Raw genomic sequence first — 20,266 nt, 5'->3', positions numbered from 1 at the left:
TCTTTCTTTTTTTTTTTTTTTTTTTTTTTTTTTTTTTTCTTATTTGATAATTGGAAACATATGTGTCCAGCTCCTGCTGCATTTTGGAAGCATCTGCCCTAAGATGAACAAGCTGGGCTATAAACTCCCCACATCTCCACAAATCTGCAAAAGCAAAGCCCAAGGGTGAACAAAGAGGGTTTCAGGAGGAGTGGGGCCCTGGTTTATGACTTTAAAGATGACAATTACAAAGGCTTTCAGATACCAAAGGGTTTGGCCATGGGATTATCATAGCAATTAATGACACAAAGAAATGCCCAGAGGAATGTGATCTCTTCTTGTCATGTTTGAAGATCTTCTGTGGGCAAAACATGATCACTTTATTTATCCTCTGTCAGGGAAGAATTCTTTTTTTATTATTTTTTTTTTCTTGCAATAAAAAAGGTCTGCAATGATTTCTCAAATTATTTCAGATATGTGAGATGAGTCACAACAGGTCAGTTGCATCACCCAACACTTGTCCTTCCTAAACAGAGGAGTGCAGAGTGCAGAACATGCATAAACGTGTTTGAACTTCTAAATGTTATTGAGATTTTTAAATTTGAAACATTACATTGGGAAAATTTGCAATAAACCAGGTGATTTTCCTCCCAAACATTGAGCCTAATTTTTAAGGCAACTTAAGGGTGCTTGAAAATATTCAAAGTGTCAAATCTAAGGAAAAAATTTATCTTTTCCTTTGCTCCTACCAGAAATACTTGTTTTAGTGCACCAAAATGCAGGCGTGTAAATGGAAATCAAACACACAAAGAATTCATTGAAATAACAAGCTGTGTACTTACCCAACACAGTTGTAATAGTTTCCTGTTGAGGAATGAGGTTGATGTTTTCAAAGCTGTCTGCAGGAGTTTCTTCTTCTTTTTTTTTTTTTTTTTTTTTTCTTCTTCTTTCTTTTCCTGCTGGAATTGAGATCTCCCAGACAACTCTGAAAGCCTCATCCTACGTATGACAGGGGAACATGTTCCCCCAGGGCTGCACACAGATCCTTGTGCTCCTAGGGATGAAAGCCAGGGAAAAGAGAGCATTAGCCCTTCCTGTTATCACATGGCATCTATGGCAGTTTTGCAGGTATTTGCCAGTAGTAAAGAGGGACAAAAACCACATCAAATAAAATCTTAAATCTAAGAGTTGACTGTGCTTAAAAAGATAGTGACAAATCACATTTCTTCACATAAATCCATGCAGAGCCAGTGTCCCCCCCTGTGTAATTTCTGACTTCTATCTAGGCAAGGGTTGGGCATGAGCTGTGATTAGAGCTGGCCAGGGAACAATGGGTTTGCTTCATGGCAACTGCTGAGGTCTCCAAACCTGTTTATGTTCTTCATAGGAAATGAAATCAAAACATTTCTCATGTGAGATGAGAATCTGTCAAAATGTCCATGTTCTGAGCTAAGAAATCCTCATTTCACTGCAAGTCTTCCCCTGCCCTTTTCACCGCAGTAGGGGCACAGGACACGTGTGCAGCCAGGAGCAATTATGGGCTGGGTTTGCCTGGGTGCCAAACACATCAGTGTTCAAATCAACCCATGTGTTTTGATAAAAATAGATGAAGTTGAAAACACCGTGACCACTCCTGCCTGAAATGTTCAGTTTGTTTGGGATCAGGCTGACCTGGTAACGCGTTGTGCCAGCACCCTGCTGGGATTGAAGGGGACCTACAGGGACACTCTCCTCTTCTGTTGGGTACATCTGCCTAGAAAGACTTTGAATTTTATTTTTTTTTTTCTCCCTAAGGTCTTAAAAATATCTGCACTGCAGGGATATTAGAGGCCTGATGGCATAGTTGGCAGGAGTGGATGTCTGCCCGGGAATCGCTGGCATTTCCTCTCCTGCCCCACGTGTTTGCTGACCGTCTGCTCCGTCCCAGAGCAGCTCAGAGCAGCTCAAAAACTGCTTTGCCATCCTTTCCCTGAAGGTTGCCAATCAATTATAGCTGGATAGTTTAGTCCTAACATCATGCTGAAAAAGTATTCTTTGACACTAAAATAACTGCTCCAACAAGAAGATCTTGGTAATCCTTGAGTTTGGAGCAGTTTGAGAAACAGCACCTCTCTATTGCCAGGGATGCAGAGGGACATATCAAAACCCTGACAGACCAAAAGGTCTGGAGGTTTTTTTCTGTGCTGGGATTTATAGAGCAGGAAAAATGCACAAGGGGGAATGCCAGACAATTTTTTTCCCCAATTGGGTAATACAATTTTATAAAACTTGCAAGTTTGGAAAAGCTTTGAGCAAATGTATGACTTTCCAGATCAACTCAAAAGCCTTTGAAGTAGCCATTATATTGACATGAGAGGAGACCACCTACGGGAATGGTCAGCCTTACCCAGCTGGATATCAGCAACTCCCTTTCCAGCCTCCTACACCCAAAAAATTTCCACTCTGACCTCAGATAGCATGAGCCATTGCCTTCAGTCAACAACAAAATGGCTTCAGATGGAGTCCCACTTTGATGTACCAGCCCTTTGCTTGTGCCATTGACTGATGAAGCCAACCCCCAAGAGGCCAACTTCTTCTCTGTGATCTCCCAGATTCCCTGATCTGCTAGAAGACAAAACTAGTGGCTCATGTGGGTGGAGCAGGACTTTCCTGACACTGACATCTGAAATCTGGGCTCTGACATGACCACTAAGCTGGGAGAAGTGCTGTTTGGGGCAAGACACAATACTTCTGCAATGTAATAAGTGCCCTGAAAGTTCAGCTTCTTTCTGAACAATGTGGTCCCTTGCTTTGGCGTGGGGCAGCCAGGAAGTTTGCAGTAAAGAACAGAAACCATTCTCCTCTGCCAGATTCCTCATCGTCACATGCTTAACCCCTTTGGCATGTGAAGGAAACCCAAGGGCTGCCTTTCCCATGTGAGAATGCTCGAGTTCATTAACAGCCTTCAAAATACACAGGAAACAGGGAAATTGAGGCACGGCGAGGTGAAACAACTGCTTCCAGCTCTGGAGACTGTGAAGGATGCAGCCTACTTCAGAGCCCCAGCTTACTTCTGAGCTGGGGCTGATTTTGTTAAAGGAAAAGAACCCTCCGTGGCCCTGGTCTCTGGACCTGCCTGCAGACAGCGTCCGGCTACTGCAGGAGATGACACAGGGCCGTGGGTGGCTCCAGAAGCAGGATGAGTGGTGCAGTCATTTGGAGCATTTTTTCAGGTACCTTGCAAAAATGGCACGTGTGCTTCTGAGGCCTTTCTCCAGGCAATATTTTCAAGGGAAAGCATTCAAAGGTGCTGTTGTCAGTGTGCTAACGGGCTGCTGCATTTCAAGGCATTGGAAACTATGAGGAGATACCTACTCCTCTGCCTCTCTCCTGCCTCCTCTCCTCTCAGGAGTCAATGATTTCCCACTCTGCTGCATGACTAACATCCCCCAGGAGTCCTCCTGACATCAGTGAAACCTTTGCAGCAAAATGGGGATTTTAGAAGACAAAGTGTCAAAAACCCCAGCTCCTCAGCATGTCTGGGCTGGCCACTACTGCAGAGCTAACAACAGCAGGTTAAGCCTGTTAAGCAGAAGGAGTGCAGTAACTTTAAAAAGGGCACCAGAGTTCCAAGTAGCCTGAGTGCCTTCCTTCATACTCTTCAGACTTAAACAGCCTTTCCCCAAATAAATCTGCCGGTTATATCACCAACCAAAAATAGCTCAGAGGGAGGAAGATGGGTTTCTGCTGCATGCAGACACACGCGTGTCTGTATCGCCCTGAGTCTGTCATGTCCTGACTTTCAGCTGTCAGCCTGGCTGGCGCTGGGAGCAGTGGCTATTCCTGGGCACTTCCCTGGGCACTTGCCAGACCAGAGAGACAAGTCACAGCACCCCAGGGTGGCAAAACGTGACAAGTTAGAGGAGAGAGAGGAAAATGAAAGACTGAGAACAGGAAAACCTCTTTTCCCGAAACTGTGTGCATCTGATGCTAAAGAACCTAAGCATTTATATAAGCATCAACCTTCTTCACATTTTTTGGTTTTTTTCCAGAGGGCATGTTTCCAACTATGCTAACCTTTAAAAAAATTACCTTCAGTAAGCCCAGGCCTATAATCTTTACTTTGCCATGAGCTGGCCATTCTCGTTAAGGAGCCTAACCCTTATGAACAGCTCTACATCTCAGGGAGCCAGCTCCTTCTTCACAAGCCCCCCAAAGCAAACCAGTGTGTGCAGAATGGAGAACCACCCTCCCACAACAACTACAGACTGTCAACATGCTCCTTCCAAAGACAGGCTGAGAACAAGATCCAGTAAGATCATCAAGGACTTGTGTTTCATGAAAAAAGAGAGTTATCAGTATGCAATGAACAGAGAGGACATGCAGTGACAGCCAGGCAATGGGACCTGTTGGAACTGGGGTTAAGTCAGCCAGAAATGTGCTCGTTTCATCTGGTAGTATTTGGTCCATTTGTTTTAATTGCAAATAGATGCAAAGTGGAGAGAATGGGCTGCAGTTAAAACATTTTGTGCGAAGCGAAGGCCGGGCTTCTACCATCCTAGTAAAACACACTGCCTAAACAATAAAGCTGAAAAGATGAGCAAATTGCTGTTTATGGGCTGCTCCTGTTCCATATCACTCAGGACAAAGCCAGGACTGAATACATGAGCAAATCTGCTGCCTAACTTATTAGCAAAACAAGCCTTCTGCAGGATTTGAGCCATTTTAAATCATCCGCTCAGGGCAGATAGGAAAGACCAGAGCAGCAGCAGCTGGAGCAGTGGTAGTGGGACCATTCTTGGTCCAGCCCTGCAAATGCTGGCATGGGCAAACACATGTGAAGGACAAAGCATTAATGTAACTGGCTTGTGGTGGCCACAAGAAATAACCCAGGTGGTGTTACGTGACATCCAGCCAGCCCAGAGCTGGGGAAGGGGAGCGTTTCCCTGTGTGTGTTCTGATTCCTGGCCCAGTGTGGGCTGGAAGGGGTTTGCTCCTCACCCTCCTGCATGCTGAGCAGCTGGACCAGATTGCACAAACTCAAGCTGGTTTGGGGAATGTGATGCCTCGTTGGCATGCGGCTATTCAAGCTGGTGCCTATTATGTCGTTCACATTAAAATGCTATGAAAACAGGCATTGTGCACTGAGAGGCTGAGCAAACCTTGTTATACAGTAATTATGCAATCAGGATATAATCTAATTTCAGTGGCTGGGGTGTGGAAGGGAAGTTCTGGTTCCTAGATGCTCGAAGGGGTCTCCACAATGAAATATGTATCTAGACATATTTACAACCAGTATCAATAAAAATTCTGAGCAATGCTAACTATACTGAGCTGCTTCAACGTCGATAGTAACTTACAAAAGCCCCACACAGCTGGTTAGACTCAAAAAGATTCTTCTACTCAATAGTCAGATTTTCTGCAAATGAAATGCTCTACAATTAACAACGCCTTCTGGAACAGGGCAGGAAAGAGCTTTCAAAAAGGTTTGGGGTTTTTTGGTGTTTGTTTTGTTATGTTTTTGAAGATTTTTGCAAGTTTCCCCTGAGGAAGCCAAAGCTTTTCAAAGCCTTTATAAAACAAGCAAAATCAAATCCCCTCTCCACCCTCCCAGTGAGAGGAACACCCCAGATGAGCAAATTGCCTTTTACCAAGACACTTTCTTGGTGGTGAAAGTCCCACGGGCAGAGTGAGAACTGGAATTTGAGCTCCTTGCCTCCCCATTTTTTCACAGCCCTGGTGCTCAGCAGGGTTTAAACTCAGCTATTTGCTGCAGCAGGGTGCAAATTTCACTGGGGGAGAATTTTATGGTTTGAGGCTGCTGAGAAACTGCTTCCAAAGAAAGTTCAATCAGGATGGGTGTGTTCCTATGAAAAAATTGACTTTCCCTCTGACTGCAATTTTAACAACACAGCATAAGTTAAAAAGCTCCCTTAGTCTTCCTTGTTGTGGGTACCCAGTCCTGGGGATCTAAAGGACACAAACTTAGAGAGTCAAGGAGTCGTCCAGGATTTCTTCTATCTGATGGGCCAAATTCTATGCTGGTATAAATAGACTGAACTCTGCTCAGTGGGACTGTGGCCATTTATGCCAATAGAGGACTTGGCCTGCAGTCACAACCTATTTCTTTTTTTAAACCACAAAAAGCATGACCTGAACTGTGTGAAGCCAGGTTCAGACCCTGGATACCATCACTTTCTAGGCACATGGGGCTATTTTGGTCAGCAGTCCCTGCTCACTGCTTCAGCCTGTGCTCAGGAGGGGTGACACAAGGGGACACTGAGCAACCCCAGGTTTGGAGAGCCCACAGACATCCTCATTTTCTGCTGGCTCTCAGGAGAAGAGCTGTCAGATGTTGCAGCCTGGATCAGCCCAGCTAAGCCTGGAGGAGATTAGGAGTAGATTTAGATGAGGACTCTACTGAGGGCTGTGGGCATGCATCCCAGCTTGGCTTTACACCTCACAGAAGCTCCCTAGAGAGGACTTTCTCCACCATTTCTCCTCCTGTACCGTTCACCCCAAGTGGTTTTTTAGTTCTCCATCCCTTCCCCAGCCACCCCATGGCTGCTCCCCTCTGCACGTGTATGCAGAAATCCTGCCTGCTGCTCTTCCTCCCCCTCTCCCAAAACATCTTCTCTGGGCCATGCATAGAGGCTCCATAGGACTGAAAAACAGGGAGCTGTGATGTGTCCCCTCCATATGGGCTATGGCCGGGGGGTCCATGTCTCATGCAGAGCTCTCACAGAGGGGGCTGAATTTCATGGGGAGAGCTTTGAAGGTAAAACACCTATATGGGGTTGGGCTGGTGTCAGAGAGCCTGTGGAGGCTGAGCAGGTTTTCTCCAACTCACAAAAATGTGCTTTAAAAGCTAATAGATTTACACATCTCCTTTTTTACAGAACATTTTAAAATGGCAACTCCTGATTCTAAGAAAAAAACCACCACTAAGCAGCAAACAAAAGAATTCAATAAATCATTGAAAGGCTCTATCAGCCGTGTGCAATCCTTCAGCTTCTGAGTTCTGGGGTACATGAAAGCAAAAGGTTTTTATTGCCATCCAGCCAAACACTCTGAACCACAGCCCTGCCAGTCTCTGCCCCTTTGGACCAGCCCTGTGCAGACTTTGCTTCCCAACTCCCACCTGCGGAGTGGTTGAAGCCCACCACCCACTACCCCCCTACTTCCAACCTATTTTTAGGTTGTTTTTCTGGTAAAATAAAACCCCTGCAATCATGCTGTCTGTGTGGATATATGATTTTTGCTTCCCCTGGCAGGATGAAGGCAGACTCCTCTTCATCCCTCTGCCTCCCAGCCCTGGGGCAGTGCTGGCTCTGGGTGTTGCCTCCTGTGTAGGGCACAGAGCCTGGCAAGGGAAGAGGTTTCCACTCTCATTTGCCTCCTTTTTTTGTGTGACATTTTTACTTCCTACAAAATTGTGCATGCCCTCTGGACAAGTGATTAAATTAGAAGATCAACAATACATGAAGAAGGAGCAGGATCAATTCGCAGAGAAGCTGGAAGTGGTTTATTACATCTTTTATCTTTTTGTCTGGGAGATCATTTGCCAAATCATTAAAAGAAATATCAAGTGGGTGGGATGACCAGCAACTACAAATTGCCTTTCTTCCTCACAAATGATCGTCATGATAATATTATTTTGAATAAAGCAATAAACCCCCAGAAATTAGCTACAACTCCTTTTGAGTCAGATTCTGAGCTCTGTTACCCCAATATCTCGCTAATTTACTGTGACAATTCAAGCCATTATGTTCACATTTACCACCAAACAAGCAGACAGGGCTCCCATGGCAGCTTGTCTGACAACAGATTATATATATGCACCAGTGCCTGCTTGCCAAAATGCAGACCTCTAACCCTGTCTCTGCTTGCACCACCAGATCAAGGCTTATAGAATATTGTCCCCCAACATGCAGGCAGCGTGATGGTGCTTCTTGCACCTTTTATTTCCATCCACTTTTTACACCAGCAGAAATCCAGAAGGAAGATAAGAATAAAGCCCTGAAAACTCCCAAAATGAGAGAAGTTGCCAGTTTTTATCAAGTAATAATTTCCAGGTGCAGTGAACTGTCAAAGCACAAGATGTGCTGAACTGGGCTGGGAATAACATTGCTGAAATCACAAAAAAATACTGCAAATCCTCCTGAAAGAAACCCTTAGAGCTGCAGGAGGGACATCAAGCTTTTTGCTTTTCCCTGATTTTCTTGCTCTTTTTTAACCTTAGTTGAGCTGCTCATAACTGGTCAGTACATCACCTTCTGCTTGCATCTATCTGGATTGAGGATATGGAAGCCAAAGAAAGACCCAAAGCCTGTCAGTTATCAGCAGCCGGGAGCCGATAACACAGCTGAAGGAGGTCCAACATTTAAAACCCCTTGCTATGAAAAGGCAAAAATTATTCAATCACAGAAAACAACAGCTCAAGGTCTATTTGAGGTGGGCCACCCTGTGTTCATTGAGAGCTGAATCTTCTGCTCCTCATCTGCTGCTCACATGACTGCACTTAGCAACTGTATCTGATTAGGTTTGTTTCTGTGCCGGGTGCTATTATTTTTTGCTTGAATTAGTGCCTCCTGGTTTGGTTTTTTTTTGTTTCCCAAAATATAGATGAATTTTCTCCTTTCACCCAGAGCCTGGGTGCTTGGCTGTTCCCCCTTTGTGTGGTAAAACCAAGCACCCTCACTGGCTGTCATTTTATGGCTGGGATGGGAGAAAACAAAACTCATTTTCATGCAAATCCCCACTGTTTATCAGACATCATAGTTGTCAAGCAGGTCATTAGAGGCCTACTGTGTAAAATGAAGATTACTAATTAGAGCTGAAGAAATAATTTGCAACAAATAATTTATCCAATGAATTTTTTTTTCCTTGTGGAGTCTCTGTGAACAGGTTGTTACTACACCAGAGCTGGTCATTATTTGAAATGTTTTTAACTCATTATGCTCATTGTTATTGTGATTCTGACTTTTCAGTACGAATTTTATGAGCTAGGTTGTTGGTCGATGCTGATGTGGGATTTATCTTCTGGCTCAGGTGTCAAAATATGGCTGAAAATTAATAAAAACCAGTTTGTGCTTAAAACGTACACTCCCTGAATACTGATTTGTTCTTCTGAGAATATCACAACACCACAGTAGCTTGGGAATTTTCCACTAAAATACATTTATCTGGCAAAAAACGTAACTGCAAAACGTAAAATTTTACCTCAAGCAAATCTCACATAAGGCAAAAACTCCATCCCATGGTGTATTATGCAAGTCTCATGAATGAATTTCACCAGAAATAGGAAAACCAAGGAGTTTATCCTGCAGAAAAAAAAGGGGAAAAAATTAATATGGCTGCTAATATCCTCAAAGGCCCTGTAGGACTCTACACACATCCATTAAGTACAGAAGGAACAGAAAATGAAAGCTTATGTACTGTCATTCATAGGCACAAAAATCTGGATTTAGGAAAATCTGATCAGTTTTCAATGATGGAAAATGTCAAAACATAGATCTTGAATAATTCTGATTGACCATTTATCTTTAATCCCTGATGCATCTTGTTACTTTGGCTAAAAATGCTCATCTGATCCAGCTTGGAAAGAGAAACTGAAAATTTCTATTGATTTTCATCCTGTCACAAAAGCCAATTTCTACAGACATTAATTCCGCACTGATGATGCACTCTATGGACATTCAGAGAAAGGCAGAACATGAAGAAAGGAGCAAAATTCACCCAGTAAATTAGTTCCAGCATCCCAGCACATATTCCCAGGAAGCCAGTTGCAATATTCACCATCTTTATTAACAACAAAGGGTAGAGTTATACCTATGGCAAAATCCTGGATTGCAAAGGAGCATCTTCATTGTCAGCCCTGCTAATGAAGAATACGGAGAGAAGTCTTGGGGGGGGATTAAGGGAGCTTCAATTAATTAAAAAAAGGTAATTTGTACCAAATTCTTCAATTCCATCTGCTTCATATCTGGAGCACATGGTGCCCCCTGCACTGACTTGCTCACCTTTGTGTTTGCAGCGTCTCTGCCAAGGAGGGATGAGAGATGGAGAGAGACTCAGCAGGAAAGAGCAGGGAGAAGAAAAAAAAGCAGCAGACAGTCCAAGCTTGCTTGTCTAATCTAAACAGCTCCTGGGGCAAAGCCTGCAAGGTTGATAAAGCTGCCAAGAGGGGCTGGGAAGAAGTGGAGAAGGTTTTTTACATTGTGGTTTCACCATCGACTTTCTACCACAAACCTCAGGGAAGTCGGGGGAATGCTGTGGGAACCAGGACTTTTCTCCCAGAAATCAGGTGTTTTGGAGTGTGCCTGCTGCCCATCAGACACTGGAGTCTTACATGGCTTCCTTGCCCATGGTCTTGGCTAAGAACAATTAAATCTTTGGTTACTGTCCTCCAAATCAAAGATGAGTTCATGACAACCCCAGGAGTTGTGCAGAAGGGGAGATGGTCTGGGATAAAAGGACACCTGAGGTTCAGCAGCATTTATGATAAGCACTGGTGATGAGACCACAAAATATCCCTGGGGAGAGAGAAACAAGCAATGCTGAGGGGCATGGGCTCCATTCCCAGCTCAGCCACCTCTGTGACACCCTGGATAAGTCCCATTTCATCTGTAAACTGGGAATAACCTCTCTTCTTCAAGAGGTGCTTCCAGTTCCCTGGATAAGGCATTTTACAGAAGATCTAACTTACTATTTTGGTGTACAGATAAGAAGCATACATAGAAAGGAACCCAGATCAACCCCCAGCCAAGGACAATATCACCCTAGGCATGCCAGCCCACCTCTCACTGACTCACGTGCAATCGGACCACAGCCCAAGCAGTATTTGACTCTGTTTGGACCAAGGCAAAATGAGTTCAACCACCTTTGCAGTGGTTGCCATCCCCTCTGACCACCTCCCAGTGGGAATGAAACCTTTCATGGCTCTGCTGCACAACTGGGGAGACAATAGCAGTGTGGCTGCAAATGCAGTGCTGTGTTTAAATATATTTTTGCCCCAGAGTGAGCATAGGTTTGGAAAAAAAAAAAAAAAAAAATCAGAAAAAACACAGAAGAGAGAAACGACCTTATTCAAAGCTGGCTGAACTCAATGGGAAGACTCCCCCGGAATTTCAATGAGCTTCAGAGATGCCCGTGGGGCCAGATTAACATAAGAGCTGGGAGGAAGACTTCCAGGTGCTCCCCACACCCAGGGCCAGGATTTCCAAGAAGACTCAGCAGCAGCAACGTGTTTTGCCCTCCAGTTCCGTAGTGTGTGTACAGCCAGGCAGCCTGGCAATGGCAAGGAGAGTTTCTGCACTGTGTAGGAAACCCTGGCTGCCCAGGTATAGCTATATTCCTAAAGGAGGTTATCTAACTTTCCACCCCCTGGCAGAAGTGGTGCCTCACAACTCACCCCAGATGGGCCCAGCTGGCTGAGGCATGTACCTGTACTGCCAGGCAGGGTTTGCATCCCCAGCCAGGCTTGTGATGTCTTGGCTGGGAGAGCCTGGATTGCACCACCAGCACTGGATGGGGGTGAGGATGGGATGTGCTGAAGCTCTGGACAAGACCTGGTCTCCCTCCTTTGCAGGGATGTAGGCAGATGGATGCACATCAGCCCACAAAGCTGCAGCTCCTCCTTGCCATGGGCAACTCAGCTCTTGTGCTGGGAAAAAATTCCTCCCTGACCCTTGTGTCCTCTGCAGAGTCTGGACCAGGAGGAGGGACCCAGCTCCACGGCCCTGAGCTTCAAAGATTTCGTACTCAGGAGCATCAGCAAAACATTCCTGGTCTCATGTGGCCAGGCCCCATGAACATTAAGGACAGAGCAGCTGTTACCCCTTAGTACCAGAGCTACACCTGTGGGTGGGCTTTTCTCATCATGCCTGGTTTCAGCCAGCAGAAACCCAGGAGCAAATCCCCCCCGAAACCTCATCAAACCATTGCCAGGTCTATCAGTAGGCAGCAAGCATGGCTGTGAAGGCAGGAATATTTGCAAGAAGTTTTGTCCAGCCAAGAGGTATTTAACCCTTTCTCCCATCAAGTTGTTAAGAAAAAAGTGTATTTGAGAGAGAATAAAAACAAATGAGGTCAGTTAAGGCCTCTGAAGGATGAGGCTTCACCTTCAGCTCCCAGAGATGTGCCCATGTGCCAGCAATAGCTCTTGTTATTTTAATGAGGACCCAAATTTGAATCTCAATCCAGTTCTCCATGCTGCTTGGAATTTAATACATCTGGTACCTGGCAGCAGCTGCTGCCATGGGAATGTCTCTAATAAGAGCAGGATCCTGCCTCCAAATCTATCACCTGGCCAGCAGGCAGCCTGACCATGCAAGCCCTGCTGCCATCTCATTGAAGACCTAAATGCTGCTTTAAAATCTCCCCCCGTGCTGTTACCCTTCAGCTGTAATTTTAAATGAATCCTTAGAATTAGGATTCATCCAAATCATTTATTTATGGGTTTATTGCAATGTCCTGGGAAGACTTGAGGTCTCTGTAAAGGTACCAGTGAAGCACAAGGCACAGCCAGCCCAGCCCCAGTGCTGGGTCTGAAATTCCTAAGGACATTCTTGCCAGCATTGTTTCTGTATTTTATTTTTTTTTTTTTAATGCTGAACTGTATGTTTTAGACCACACAGCTGTCTTTGTTCGGAATAAACCAAAAATAGCAGATTTTCCTCTGCTTAGCTGGGTGTTAAATTATTTACATTTCAAAACCCATAAGTAGAAACAATGACTGCATTTCCAGAGCCTGCTCCTGCTGTCAAATATCCTTTTCTCTTCTGCAACCTAATTTAGACTTCCTTTATAGAGTTGCAGCTTAGCTCCACTTTCAATTGCATTAGAGGAACCAAGATTTCAGGCCATTATCTCATCATTTCCTTGAATAGTGACAAGAGATGTTCCCTTTGAAGGCAAAGATAGTCCTTGTGCTGCCAGCACAGGTGGTGGCCCATGGCTGGGGGATGCTCCAACACAGGGAGGAGGTTTCAGAGCCCTGTGGTCCCTTTGGCTTTGGGCCATGCTCATGCAGTCCCTACGAGGATGTCCTTTTTCCATCCAGGGGCCTCTCCATGGAGATTTGGTAGCAGAAGGCACTGTTAATAGTGGCTTTGTCCCCTTTCTGGGGCCACCAAGGCAGGCAGTGCTTCCTGGGGTGTTTGTGTCATTGGGGACACCAAGCCTGGCGGGGAGGATGTCACTAAAGTAACCCAGAAGATATCACCCTGCTGTGGAGGGTTTTAAAAGCCCAAGAAGAACCCCCAAGGCATGGCAGGATGCCTCATCCTCAGATGCTTCTTGTGGTCAGGGCTCTGATGTTAAATCCAACGCCTGGAGATCAGCCCAGGTCAACAAAGCTGCTTTGATAGGGATGCAAGTTGGGACCTGAACAAGAAAAGATCTCAAGTATCACATAATTTCACAGGGCTGCTTCTCTGAAGGGCTGGCTGAGCCTCTGCATTTTTTTTTACCAAACCCCAGCCTCCCCTTGGCACCTCCTCGCTTCCCAGTCACAGTTGCCAGGTGCTTGGCTGTGCCATTGCCAAAACCCTTGCACAGGTGCCAGCCAGTTCCCAGTGAAATCCCTGTGCCCTTACCAGGTACACAGTGGCTGCCTATCCAAAAAAACAGTGGATAATGAGTGGATAATATTTGAACACCCTGGCCAAGGAACATAGACTTTAGGTCTTTTTTCCTGCATCAGTTCACCAAAACTGATTACATTCGTCACTCTTGCAGCAGACCAGCATCCCAGTGGTTCAGACTCTTCTTTGACACTTACAAAAGGAAAATCCTACATCTAACTGGAGGCTCAGCATTGCCAGCCTCTAGGATTTTATTATCAATCTTCTGCTATTTGGAATTTTTCATAAAGCTGAAGCTCTTGGATGCAAGTAATTAAGTGAGACTCTCAGCTTTCACTGAGAAATGGGAGGAAGTTTCTCGTCCTCATGTTTTAGAAAAGATGGAGAATGTGCCTAAAGGCACAGAGTCCAAAAGACACATTTAAAGAACAAATATATTTTACTTCTTTTTAAAACAATTGTGATTTAGGGATGGGAATGGGGGGCTTGATTCATGATTTATAGATTCTGCTTTTGGCAGCTCTGCGGTCTCAATGATGGCTCCATCCAGATGGATCTGAGGCTTTTTGAGAGCTGCTTGGAGGGTTTTGCCTAGTTCCCCACAGCACTTTTGAACAAAAAGCTTATCCACTCCTCAGAAATGGAGCAGGACTTGCTTCTGCTCCTCTTCCCTATCACCTGGTATTTAATTTCCTTTTTTTTTTTTTTTTTAAGTGAAAAAACGGTTGAAGGCGGCTGCAAGCACAACAAAGCCCTGCCAAGGCTCCCCTGCCAGCCCAGAGCCTGCCTGCTCCTGGGGTGTGAAGCAGAGCCCTGGCATGGCTGGGGTGTAACCATGGTAAACAAGAGGATGCTGCTGCCTTGGCCAAAGCTGGGGCTGCTGGGGAAGGCAACAGCTCCACCTTAAACTGCAGAGAGCACCTTAAGCTTTCTTCTGGCCTCCTGCCACCGAAACTGCTCCAGGCTGAGCTTTAATCAGAAGGAAGCCTGTGCTTTGCACAGTGGGGGAAGGGGCAGCCAGAAGGACATTTCTCCATTGATTTTTTAATTTTAAAATTCTATTTCTTGGGTGCTTTTTATTTTTTTTTTCCTCTCAACGCAATAAATCCCAAATTGATTTTGCAATCCTCTCTCTCTCTCCCCCATCCTTGTACTCTCCCCTCTCAAAGGTGATTGGACTGAGAGGTTTCATTTGTGCCCCCTGGCATCCCCTGGTCTTCAGAGTTGCTCTCTGAAGAAGGTTTCCAATGTTGGACCCTGGGCAGAGATACACCAGAGGAGGACAGCTCCATTAAAGGACCCCCAGGGAAGAAATATGTCCTTGAGCCCAAAATCTGCCCCATCAGGCTCATCTTGTCCTCAAGGATCTATCTCCTCCCTGGGGGTCCTTGGATGGAGCCTGGATGCCCTTTGCAAAGCACCTGCATTTTCCCATCCTAGGGCTGTGTCCCAGTCCATGGCTTTCCCTCCAGCCCAGCTGATGAGGTGGTCTATTTTTCATCAGGCATTTCCTGCTAATCAGACCATTAGTCCTTGTGCTGATTAACCAGCTAGTTCTAAATTTAATTAAAACATATGATCTTTTTTTTTTTTTTTTTTTTTTTCAGAGCCAGAGGTTTCAATCATATTTTATTCCAGATCTGATTGGCATTAGACATAAGCATCAGGGGGAAACCAAAGCAATTAACCCTTTCCCTTGCTGAGGGGAGGGGGGGCATAAAATATCTCATGGGCTATTTTCCTGGGGAGGCTGCAAATTTTTATAACACTGCTTTGCACCCAAGCTTGAAGACCTCACAACATTAATCCTTGCTTTCACAAGGTTTGCTCTGTAACATTAAAATACAACATAAAAAATATGCCAACATGGAAGCCTAGCATGAAACTTGTACCATGATACTGGGGAAGGGATGTAGGGCCTGATCCTGACCAGAGAGCAAAGCAGATCTGGAAGGTTTAGGTTAGATTTGTCTGCATGAGCAGGTTCCACTCCATCCCTCCAGCCCTTGGTGATGCCATAGGCAGTGCTCCTGTGTACAGCCCTGGAGCAAACACTGCAGAGGGTTTGTTCACTGCTGCAGCCTGGAAGAGCCTTTGCAGGTCACACTGTGTTTTTAGACTGTTTGAAAGTGGCAGAGACTCGAGCAGCCAAGCCAGAATTCAGGGTGGGGACAGACATGATCTGTCACAATTAACCCCGAGCAGTGGGTGGATGACAAGAGAATTATTCCACTGTTTGTTTTACAGTGAAAAGAGTGAGCACTGGGGTCACCAATGGTGGGGTTGCCATACCCAGCTGTGCTCATGGGATACAGGAGGAGGATGCTGAGCAGGAGCTGGTCAGCAGCACCCTGGCCCCTGAGCCCATCTCTGTTGCACCCATGGAGCATCAGCCCCGCACGCTGCTGGGGAATTCAGGTCAGGGCTCTTTTTTTAAGTAAGGCTTTGGTATCTCATTACCAACCTCAAAAATATTTGGCTATAACTTACTTTTGAGGTTTGGGCTAGGTCCAGGGACTCCAGCAAGAGAAAAGTCAAAGCTAAATAAACGAGTTCAAGTTCAAACCTCTCCAGCTCGGGTGGGGGGCGTTCCCCTGCCACTGCCCGGGGTGCTGGGAGAGCCCTTCTGCAAAGAAACCACTGCACAAAGGGATTGGAAAGTGTTTTCCAGAGGCAGATAATGGCCTTTCTTTCATCTTGCAAAAAACCCCAAGCTTATAATTTGCTCTCTTTCCTTTCCCTGTGATGGCAAGCTGCACCTCTTGGGATTTATTTCTTTCCTCTCTGCCTGACTGTGTTTCCCACGGGGACACAGCCCTCTCCTCACTGTGTTTTATCCCCTCACTAGCCTGGAGAAAATGGGCTCTTCATAAAACATCTTTCACTTGACTTCTGTTTTCTGGCTCCTGTTCCAGAGCTGCAGCCTTGCCCTGCCCTGCTTCCCTCCTTGCACCCAAGGTTAAACCCTGCCCATGAAACACCCTGAAAGGCAGAGAAGTGACCTAAACCCCCAGCCAGCCCTGCAAGCCCTGAGCCTGGGCAAACCTTTTTGAAGCCTGGAAAGCGTTAAGGCTTTTGCTCTCTGCTTTGCATGCAGCAGCAAGAGTCCCCTTCAGCAAGGCTTCTCCTGCACCAGCTTTGCTCAGCATTCTGATGGTCATAAATGGAGCCCCCAGAGCTTATCGAATTGTACAACCTCCTGCTTTTGGTTTCTGACATTGCTTCCATCAGGAATGGTTTCCTTGCCATCTTCCCAAATGCATGTGGCCAGACAGAAACAAACAAACATAGACTTCACATGCTGGAAAAGATGTGTCTGAAATCTCTTGGATGGGATCATGCTTAGTCCCAGGGCGAATATCATAGAATGGTTTGTGTTGGAATGGATCTTAAAGATCTCCTAGTCCAACCACCCTGCCACAGGCAGGGACACCTTCCTCTGGACCAGGCTGTTCCAAGCGCCACCCAACACTTCCAGGGATGAAGCATTCACAACTTCCCTGGACAAGCTGTACCAGTGTCTCACCACCTTCATTGGAAAAAATTACTTCCTGATACCCACAGGGCAGCTTTTCCCCCTGGTGCTGGATGTGGTGTGCCCAGGTCACTGCTTTTGTTCAGGCCATCCCTTGGGAACTCTACCAGGATGAGGCCAGTTGCGACAGTCTGAGTCTGACAAGTCAAGGAAACCTTTCTGTCAGGAAAAATTCCTCACCTTTTGCCTGCACACAAATTGCATTTACAAAGAAGGAATTGCACAATGTGTGTACAGTGTGCTCATACCCACCCCTGCTTCTGCCCCACAGCAATGCCTGCCCCATAGCTGGGGTTATGGAGAGGGACTGACCAACCACCCCATCTTTCTCTGTAAGGGGACACTTTGCTGCTGGTCTGGTATTTGGGACAGTGCCGCAAAGTGGTACCTGGGACCTGCTGGCTGAGAGGTTCTCTCACACCAAGCTGTGTGTGACCACGGCTTTGAAAAAGTCACCTGCAAGGGCTGCTTGAATTGCTGTAACTTCAGCCAAAATAAGGAGGGATGGCAAAAGATCACAAAAGCAAGGGAACTCCTAGAGTTCAACATGCCGGGAATATCGAGCTACTGTCTGGAAAAATACAAAAAAATGCTGTTGATTCACTCCTGCAGCCCCTGACATATAAATTGGGTAACAAAGCTGACCTTTGACTTTCTCCAAGAGACCAGCTGAGACATGACAAATATGCCTTTCAACATACCAGGGCTGATTACTAAGAGTACTATGGGAATAGCTTAGATCCTCATGCTTGCATTAAAGAAAAAAAGACACCACTTAGGGCAGACCCTGCTGCTGTCAGAAAGCCCTCAGGCCCATCAGTCTGGCTGCAGAGGTGTGTTAAGAGCCCTTGGCGAGGAGGGATGGGAGATATTTGGGGTGTCCTTCAGGAAAATGCTCACTCTCATTCATAGGAAAAGGACTTTGGACTGTTTTTTGTTTGAAAGACGGGATTCAAGTTTGTGGGTGTCTTTGCTGGTACTTAATGTGGGCACGGGGTATCCCTCCAAGTCCTGGGGTGAGTAAAGGAAAATTCCCCCTCCTCAGAGCCAGGAGCTGCTGCACCCAGGATTCAAACCTGCCCACCCCCTGAAGTCACTGATAAAAGCAGCTTTCCAAGCATGCAAAATACTATTTCATTGCCATCCCACTGGATTTACTGTGTGCTGACAGACCTCCAAGCTGGGCAGCTCCTGCTCTCCCCAACATCCCTGAATCACTCATGGGAAATGTTGGGTTCAGCACTTGCTGGGGAGGGGCCAGGAAGAAAATACTTGTTGGAACTATTCTCTATTTGCGTTAAGCCATAAAACCTGCAGGTGTGTGCCAAAGCCTGAGTTATGAAATGGCTACGTCCAAGCTAAGGAGACGGTTGTGGGGTGCTGCTGGTGGAAGGTATCAGCAGTGGGGGTGGTGCTTGGTAGCACTCTGGAAAGCAGTGGGGCTGGGGCAACAAATTGAACCCATGCATCAACCCCACTGGAACTCCTTGCACCACTTTTATTTCCCTGGAAAACAAGGACAGGAGCAGTGACCCAGCTGAGCAGAGAGCCTGCAGGCAAGTGTGGCCATGGCTGGGGGAGATCATGCAGCACTTGTGGCCTGGGAATCAGAGATTCACAGGGGAAGATTTTCACCTAGTGCCTCTTCACACTATGAACAGGTCACACATTTGAGGCTGGCATCACTTGGGTTTGTGTCCCCCTCTCACCTCTGCTACCTGCACTGCTTCCCCAAGGGTGCCTGCCTGCACCTGGCCAAAACACACCATGGCCTGCCTGGTCCCCTCCACAGCCGCATCCTCCACTTGAAAATTTTGGCTGGATGGGGAGGGTCTGGGCCAGTCTTCAGGCATGGCACAGGAGCACCTCCTCATCCTGCTGGAGAGTCTGGACAAGGCAGTGGTCCCCACGCTATGTGTTTCCAGGATGACTTTTTCCCAGGAGAATTACCCAGGCTTGCTCCAAGCTTTGCTAATGACTCCTGTTCCTTTCCCATCTGCCTGAGCCATTTCAATCCTTGAGTTTCAACATGCAATTTCACAACGTGTGGCTTTGTTTCAAAGGATGACTGAGCTGCAAATCAGCCCCTTCAAATCCCCAGTCATGCGCTTTACATTAAGCAATTAAACTGAGCAATAAATATCACTTTGTTGTGAACGAGCCTCCATTTCCTTTTCTATTTTAATAACAACAATGGTCAAACTTCTGTTTAAGAAGCAGTTTCTGGTTCTATTGGGAAATGTGCCAACCTATTCAAGGAGACACAAGATTTGTATGGAGAGGTAATAGCTTTTATTAAGCCAAATTACATAATTAGTAAAAAAAAAAAAAACCAAAAAACAGCCAAGCTTTCAGGCACACAAACCCTTCTTCAGGTCTGGGGAGAGGAGATGGCTCCTGGCAGCTGTGAAACAGCTCTATGTCAGGAGCTGCTCTCCACCAGCTCTGATCAGCCCTGCTCTGCCTGTGGCATGGGGAACAGGCACTGGCTCCTACAGCTGCCTGGGCTGGGTTTAAGGTGGGCAGCTCTGATTTGGGCAGTCTGGGTCCTCAGGTTACACCCAGTGTAGTTTCAGGGTTAGATGTATTCTATATATATATGTATATATATATATATATATATAGCTATTTTTTTAGTTTAAGTGTATGTTACAGCTTTTAGGAGGACTTCTGTTCTACAGCAGCCACCTCTCATTTGCTATTGCAGCCACACGAATAAAAATTTGTTAAATACACACTAGCCCCAAATGGACTTCTGTCTTCTGTTGTATACAAAGAGCTCACAATTAAAAAAATAAAAAAATGTAATCTTCTGAATACATCTGTGCACATGGGATTCCCATAACTTCTTCTGGCACAGTCTTTGCTTCATTTTTCAGACTGGAAACCTCTTGGGGCAGGGACCATGGTTTTAATTATACACAGCTCCCAGCTGAGCAAAGCCATCAGTCCCTTTTAAGTGAATAAATAATTACTTCAGTGATGCACAACTCATTCCTGGCTCAAACCCATTACTGAAGTGTTCGTAGGTCATGGCATATTTGTAAGCATAACTTAAATAAGACATGTGGATCAGGCAACCCATCAACAGAGATGTCAAATGAAGCTCCAAATCCTGTAATGTATTTTGTTGGCAAATGCTTCCTCTTATCAGTGTCATCCATTGTTTTCAGCCACTGCAAAAAAA

General features: G+C 45.8%; 1 long non-coding RNA gene across 1 annotated transcript in view; it reads right to left on the bottom strand.

Moving 5' to 3' along the window:
- The window catches only part of LOC139799992 (uncharacterized), a 199,490-nt gene that overhangs the window by 12,977 nt on the left and 166,247 nt on the right, over positions 1-20,266 (bottom strand). Inside the window, exons 3-4 of the long non-coding RNA XR_011727537.1 lie at positions 9,181-9,281; positions 822-1,033 (exon numbers count right to left, since the gene is read on the bottom strand). This is a non-coding gene — a long non-coding RNA (uncharacterized lncRNA). The remainder of the gene's footprint in view (positions 1-821; positions 1,034-9,180; positions 9,282-20,266) is intronic.

Source organism: Heliangelus exortis, chromosome 9, assembly GCF_036169615.1.
Source record: "Heliangelus exortis chromosome 9, bHelExo1.hap1, whole genome shotgun sequence".
NCBI classification, from domain to species: Eukaryota; Metazoa; Chordata; class Aves; order Apodiformes; family Trochilidae; genus Heliangelus; species Heliangelus exortis.
This window is presented reverse-complemented; position numbering and strand designations above follow the sequence as displayed.